Raw genomic sequence first — 7,597 nt, 5'->3', positions numbered from 1 at the left:
CCCAGCATAAGGTCTGCATTTTTAGTTTCATGACTCGATGAAAATAAAGGTGGAAGAGAGACAAAAATAGCAATAAGGCTAGATGGAACTATTTTCAGGAGCTGCATGCATCTAAATTAGGACATGAGAGAAAGGATAGAGAACGGTTGAACATTTTTTTTATCCTCAAATAGCAGTAGAGAACACCACTGCAACTTCTAGCCAAAAGTAATGAAATGCATAATGTGTTTCTATCCTCTAAATGTCACTGGAGGGATGGAGGGGGAATCAACAAAAATCTGTTGCAGACACAGGAACATACATCACCTAAAGAATTATCTATTGTTTTATTAGAAAACTGCATTTTTAGAAAGGCAGAAAATCTTTGGCCATGTTGGTTTGGGTTTTTTCTCCTTTTTAGTGCCTTCTTCCCTCATTTTACAAAACCTTATTATTTAAACTAGACACTTGGGACCTGGACTGGGGATCAGAGACATGAAAGCACAGCTTCAGTGAGGCTGAAGTTCCCGAAATCCTCTGCCAAGCTGAATGTTACCAAACCTGTCTGAGAGAAGGGACAAAACCAGCATAACTCTTCTCACTAAGAAATTGCTTCCACAATCGGTTCCCACACAGCAGGATCATCGAAGAAGGAAGGCTAAGAAACAGCTGTGGAAGTAGAGGGAAAGGAAGACAGGCAGGAAAGAGCTACAAAGGACACTTCCTCCATCCCTGCATAATTTAAGCTGTGTATTTATGAAACACAGTGAAGGTCTAATTATGTTAGTTTGCAATGAACATTTAAGTGCAATTAGCCACAGTTTCAAGCTGGAGGGAACAATTATTTTTATTGCTGCTAATTAACGTACAGGATGCAGTGTAAGATTATTTTTCCCTAATTCTGACAGAGCAGCCTCAGCCACTTTGTTGCTTTCCTCTTTTAATATGACAGGTTCCAGCCCTGCCTTCTCTGCTGCTCATCACAGTCCCATCCCACTTATTTTTATGCTTTCATTAATTCTTTGGAATTTTACAGCTGGTGTAATTCATGTCCATATCATAAATACAGCAAAGCATTAAAGTATTTAAGCATTTTCTTAAGGTGTGTAGTCCCACTGACTTCAGTGGGTTAGACAGATTACAGAGCATTTCATTTCAGCAGATATTTTCCTGAAATTTGCATTTTTAATTATTTTTTTTTTCCATTTTCACCCTCAGGCTCCTGACAATCAAGAGTTGGGACTAGGGAGTCAGGTCCAGCTTCTCAGCTTTGTTGGTTTCTTGGTAACATTCCAAGACAATCTACTATATGATCATCCTGCTGGATGCTATCACCTCCTTATTCCTCTTTGTCTTTGGGGTTGAGTAGGACTGTTTCTAATTCTTGGGAAAATTGATATGAATTTGGCTGCCACATAATTCCCTACAGCTGTATTATTATAACAGATAATTATAGCCTTTTACCAAACCCAGCACATTCTGAACACTCATAATGCAGGCAGCTCTACTCAGCACATTTCAGCTTGGCAATCCTTTCAAAAAGACAAAATTTGCATTTAAAATTGGCCTTTCCTGATTTGTGGCATAATGATAGGCCACAATGGGGGAAAGCTTGCACTCCTCTTGTATTCCATCAAGACTGGAAAAACAGAAAGCTTACATTGTCCAAAGACTATTTGTGAGAAATACTAAAATCCACTGGAGCAGTCATAACTCAGACATAGTGCTGGTACTCTTGCAAGGCAAGAGGAGCCCTGGATTTTTAAGAATATATGCCACAGTCCCATATGTTACTCTGCTGTTCAATTCAATTAATGAAATGATTCAACACCAAAAAACAGGACCTATGTAAATTCCAATGCCTCAATAATGAGACTCTAATAATCACAGGGTGAAGGGCATTAACTTTCCTTATATTTTCATCTGAAGCACCTGATACAAGCCATTATTGTTTGCTGTGGACACCAGAGCAAACTGACCACAAGGTCAATCCACTGCAATGATTCCCAGTGTCTCCTCCTTGTTTCTGCCATGTCCTCATCTGCTGCAGCTCCCAGGAGACATCAGGGTCAGAGAAAACGTTCCTCAGAGATGGTTCAGGTCACTCAGTCCAAGAACAACCTACAGGCTGACCTAAGGAGTGCATTTATTTTCCAAGTAGGACCCACCACTTTACACCCATCCATATTTCAGGACAGACAAAAAGCCCACCTGTGAAACACAGCTCTGTGATTCTCCCCACAGATTAAATGTCACTGTATGTGATAAACCCACAAACATAATACCATGATGTAGCTTAATGTAAAATACAAATTTAATATTTTTATTTTCTTTCCTGCTGCATCTCCTACCTTGGCTTACACTTGTTTGGAGCATTTTTTTCAAACAAGTTTCCCCACAGTACTGATAGTAATGTATAAAAAAGCTGCAAAGATCCTGAGAAGAGGCATTTGAAATCCTCCATGTCAATATGCAGGTACACTGAAATAGCTCACAGCACTCAGGCTGTTACCAGGTGGGATGTTTTAACATGACAGACATACAGCAGATCATCTTCTCCTAAAGCAGGGAAGGGAGAGAAGGAACACCATGTTCAGTGAGCACTTTGTGACATCCCTGATTTATGTAAGACACAAGTTAATGAGAAAAAGAATATGCAGATTCCCCTCATGGAGGCCCGAGCAGCTAGTGTGATGGGTTCCTCTTCTTGTAGTGCTTTAAAGAAAAACAAAAAACACTAGTAACTGAAGATGCCATTGGAATTCCCTGCAGCCTCTGAATAATTTTGTGAACTTCTCCTTGACAGGAGGTAAAGAAGCAATGCATACTGTGAGGGCCAAGCCTACTTCAAGGAAAGAGGCCTTTTATGAGAATTCTTTTTCCATGGTTAATTCAGAAACCAGAATCTGTGTATGAAGGTCACCAGATCAATCGAACAAACTAAATAAAATTAAATTACAAGCCATGCTGCTGTAAGTCCTGAAGTGAAATGCAGCACTCCTTGCCCTCAAAGCATTAACACCAACATGCACAAAGCAGCACAAGCAGAAAGACACTTTATACTCTGACTGAGAGTTACTGTGCTGAAATACAGCTCACAGAAAACACTCTCATCCTGAAGGGAGGAATAGTCTTCCCCTCTTTTGCCACTTCAGGCTGCTGGGGGAAGCCACCAGCAATTCCTGGGAGAAAGTACTTCTGCACAGGTACTGTGGTACTTCTACACAGGTACCTCATCCTGCAAGGTTCAAGGAATTTCCCCAGGATCTGTAATGAGTTGTTCTTGCCTTCAGCAGTCACAAGGAACAATTTCTGCTTATTGGTATGGCTTGGCATTGTACACCTGCAAAAAGCTTTTGAGAGTTTTTTTCTGAAATGATCAGAACTTGCTCCTCCCGCCCAGTGAGTGTGAGGCTGGAATTCAGGCACTGTGAAGTTTGAGCACTGTATTTCCACAGAGGACATGGTTTGCTGATGAACAAATGCCCCATTTTGGCATTCCCATGCTGTGTCTTTATACCTTCATCTCCTTTAATTAGGCTGTAAGACCCAGCTGAAAGCTGAGCTCTAAATGAATCACACTTTCCAGGGTAAATCAGGGTTGAAAGATTCCCAGTTGCCAGTAGGAAGGCTGGAAGTTGAGCACCAGTGATGGGAATGACTGTGACCCAAGTTCTCCCAGATAATTTTGAGCCTCACTCAGATTTTAAGTTTTTCCTATTCCCCACCAGCTTTTGCAGATAATTATAAGGCCTTGTTATAGCCACAACATTTTTTTTACACTGCTAATCCATAAAACACTAAAAAGGAGGAGTAAAATATTGAATTTTTTTAAAAGTGTTTAACACAAAGAACCTAGTGTGCAGTTAATTTAACACTGTCCTTCTCATTTCCCCTGATAATACATGACTAAAATTTAGCCAAATTTTTAATTTTTTTTTAAGTCTTTATTAAGGAAATGTCCCTTGCCCTTCACCACAGGATTTGTAAAACTCATCCGTCTCCTCAGGACCTTACAGCTCTCCCGGATACAAAGACCTTTTAACTTGCCAGGGCAGTGAAAAATCTAAACCTTTTTCCTAGCAAATGGCCTAAATAATTCTATCCTGTAAGTTATGAAAGCCTAACAGTCTCTCCTGATTTCATCAGTGACAACTTCAAAGTGTCTGAAACATTAATAAATAAGGCTTTTCTGATTTCCACACACAAGAGAGAAGACAGTAAGAACAAGATTTAAGTTTGTGTCAATAGAAGGCATCTAATTATTTTTTAAATAACTGATTTTTTCTTCATGAGAATTCCTGGCTGTGCCCTTTCTCTGAGGAGTTATACAGTACAGCAAAAGTAATCCAAATATTTTTGCTCTGGGATAATCATGCTGTAATAGCAGTGGAAAGGGATTGGTTAAAACTAAGGGGAGGTAACTCATTTTAAAGCGTCCACATCTTCGAATTGCCTTAATCCAAGGCCCAGAACCATTCCTCAGGCTTACCTCCTTCAGATGCATTTTCTGCTCCCCAGGAAGATGGAACACATCTCACACAACCACATTTTATTGGCCTTTCACATCCTCCAAGGTCAGAAAAACCCTGTCCAAGACCTAGGGCAAAATCATAAAGCTCAGTTAAGAAAGAAAAAAAAAAAAAATAATCCAAGACACTAAAAATGTTCATTTCCATTTATCTGTTGATAAACATAGGGATATTAAACAGGCATAGCATACAGATATTTTGTTTCAGCCATTATTAGAACTGAAATTTACAGCAGTTATTTTTTTCACCAAGGACTAGTGATTGGGCTACAGACCAAGTTGTCAGACTGCCAGCTTCATTTGCACCTTACTGGAATGGGTTTTTTAGAGGCTAAAAAGCTAAATTTACTACCAAATCAACAGAGCTCTGCTAAATTACAACAGCAAGAAATGCAGGACAAATCCTCAATGAATTGGATTTGGCTCAAATCACAGAGCTGACAGCCTCTGTCTCTCAAGTCACCTTTCAGCAGGTCAGCAAACAGGCAATGACAGAGCCCAGCAGCATCCCAGCCCTCCTGTGCCAGAAAGTAAGGAGCAGCAAGAGGGAAACGAGACTGTGAAAACCTTCCAGGCCAACCTTAGGCACAAGAAACTGAGCTTAGTCTCGTGTGCTTGGCATCAAGGACATCTTCTTACTGAATAAATCAGAAACAGCTGCTCACTCCTGATCATATCCCCTTCACCTACATGACCAGCAGCTGGTTATCTCCTCCCTATCTCAGGAGCAGGCAAACTCATCCTGCCTCTTACAAAGTGATCTTAAATTCTATTGAATTAAGCATTAAATCTTATTTATCCTTACTGTGTAACTATCAGAGGGCTTCCCCCAGATGATGGTCAGCCAGGACCATCCTTCTTGATAAAGAAAGTCCTGAGAAAACTTTTTTCTTCAAACTATGATCCTTGCAGGTGTTATCAGCTAAGAGGGCAATGTTAGTTAATTGTTGCAAATCGCAGCCAAAAATCGGTCTGTACTGATATACTGCACTGAAATCCAGTCTGCCAAGACAGGCTTCCCAGATGTGGCTCCAGGCTTTTGGGATGGATGTGCCTACCCTGGAGAGAAAAGCACTGGATCAGCAGCTGATGTAAAGCAGCGGTGCCCTCAAGACAGCAGAAGGAGCCACATTGAACCTTCCAGCTAATGAGTAATTTTCACCTAAATATTGCAGTTTCCCAAGGCTGTACCGTCTTCTCCACCACCTGCACCAATCCACATCAGTGTTCAGTGCAACAGACACATCTTTGCCTCCTTGGGTTTTCAGATTGACCCCAGAATGGATGGGAAGAATGTCCCAGCTCTGAACTTGGCTTAGGCTGGGGCCATTCCTGCTCAGCTCTTCTGCTGCCCACCACATGCAAATGACAAAATACAGAGTGCAGCTGCCACTGGTGGCTGCACGGTCACCACAGAAGGGTTTGGAGGCTGTTGCCACTCTTACCATTGCTGAGGGGAACCTTGTGGTTTTTCCCTCCTCTGATTTCAGAAAATCAGCCCTTCAGACTGCTTGGAATAACTCAGAGGACCCTGCCTGTCATGGGGTAGGGAAGCCTGGCACAAAATGCTCTGCTGGCAGGACTCTGGAGAAGAGCAACTGATAGAAGGCAGGCTATGAAGAGCATGAACATAAAAACTAAACCTGCTTCAGGCAAGCTTCAGAAGAGGCCCTTTGCCTCTCAGCTCTAAAAGGAGAGCTTAATTTCACTTCTGATTGAAGACCCATGTTATGCTTTAGCAGCCAGTGATCTCTGAGCAAAATAAAAACTGATTAGAAATCAAGAGCTGGGGACTGGCTTGAAGTTAATGAAGTCAATTTATCATAGATCCTGTTACAAGTAAAAATAAGAGACTGTGTCTCATGAAAGTCTGGGATAATGATTTCCCCGGCCCCAGTCAGCACTTCTAGAGAGAACAGCAAAATTAGTGGTCAAGGAAATGAAATGTACACAGTGATTTATATGCAGCCCTGGGTAATATCACTGAAATTAGTGAAATTAGCTCCAGGTATTATTTCTGCTCCTTAGGTAAATTATTTGAAACAAATGTGTGGGAAAACCCAATTTTTATATTAACTGACAGAGGCTTGAGTGAGAATGCATTTCCAGGGATGTAAACTTGTGGGGGAAAAACCCAAAAATAATTGCAAGAGAGATTAATCTATCATGATGGAATGATAAGGGACAAGGTCTAAATAACATAACAATTTTCATCATTAAGGATTTGCTAGAGAATGAGCTAGATCATTCACGCAATAGGTTAAATACAAAAATAAAATACTAATATTGGTCTTATAGAAATTAAAGAAGCCTAAGGGCCTCCAAGTCAGACAAGTGACTTGCAAGTGCCATAAAGAAGTGGTTCTGCTCTTTTCACTTCCAGGTGGAAGCAGTTGTGAGCAGAATGTGATCAGACCATGCAAGGTAGTGGAGACAAACAGGAGTGAGAAGCATTAGCTCCTTTTCATTTTCCCATCCCAACTTTTTTTTTTTTTTTCTCTTTATCGTCATCCAGCTAACTCTCCCAGATAATCATCCCACACAAGGTTTCTTTCTAAGGCATGTTAGAATAAACCCATCTACTCAAATATCAGTAGCATATCTTCAGCTGAGTTACAACTGAATGTCCTGCATCCAGTTGCTGCATTAACGCAGAATTATTATATTTCATAAGAAATGTCTTGAACTTCACATCTCAAAAGTGCTGCTCTATTAAAGACAGGCATGTTCTCCAACTCCTTGAATGCATCTTGAAAAATGATACCCTCTAAGAACCAGAAAAGGGTACTTATGGGTTTTGACATTAACAGAGATGCTGAACATGGACTTGAGGCCTTGTCTTAACCAGCTCTGAGAAGTTCCACTTGCTTGTGGTTGGTGCTTGTGGTTTCAAGCACCAACCACAGCAAACAGCACAGAATAAAAGTCAAACACTGCATGCAAAGGAGCTGACATCACAGCTGAGCAGAATAATGCAGGTTCCCCGTGCTGTGGGAGAAGTGAGCAAGAACTGCATTGACATAACACCTCCTGATTTCACTCTGTATTGTTTCCAACTGCTAACAGGTAGTACCAGCAGTGGTGATG

General features: G+C 41.0%; 1 long non-coding RNA gene across 1 annotated transcript; it reads right to left on the bottom strand.

Annotated features, from left to right (window-relative positions):
* Positions 1-800: 800 nt before the first annotated feature.
* On the bottom strand, positions 801-5,130 carry LOC111926329 (uncharacterized). Its single transcript, XR_002862857.2, has 4 exons — positions 4,974-5,130; positions 4,472-4,579; positions 2,331-2,538; positions 801-2,112 (listed from the first exon to the last, which is right to left on the bottom strand). It is a non-coding gene; the product is annotated as an uncharacterized LOC111926329 (long non-coding RNA).
* Positions 5,131-7,597: the final 2,467 nt, after the last annotated feature.

The sequence above is a fragment of the Cyanistes caeruleus genome, chromosome 2 (assembly GCF_971803275.1).
Source record: "Cyanistes caeruleus chromosome 2, bCyaCae1.hap1.1, whole genome shotgun sequence".
Lineage (NCBI taxonomy): Eukaryota > Metazoa > Chordata > Aves > Passeriformes > Paridae > Cyanistes > Cyanistes caeruleus.
Note: the sequence above shows the minus strand (reverse complement) of the source record. Positions and strands in the feature narration are given on the sequence as shown.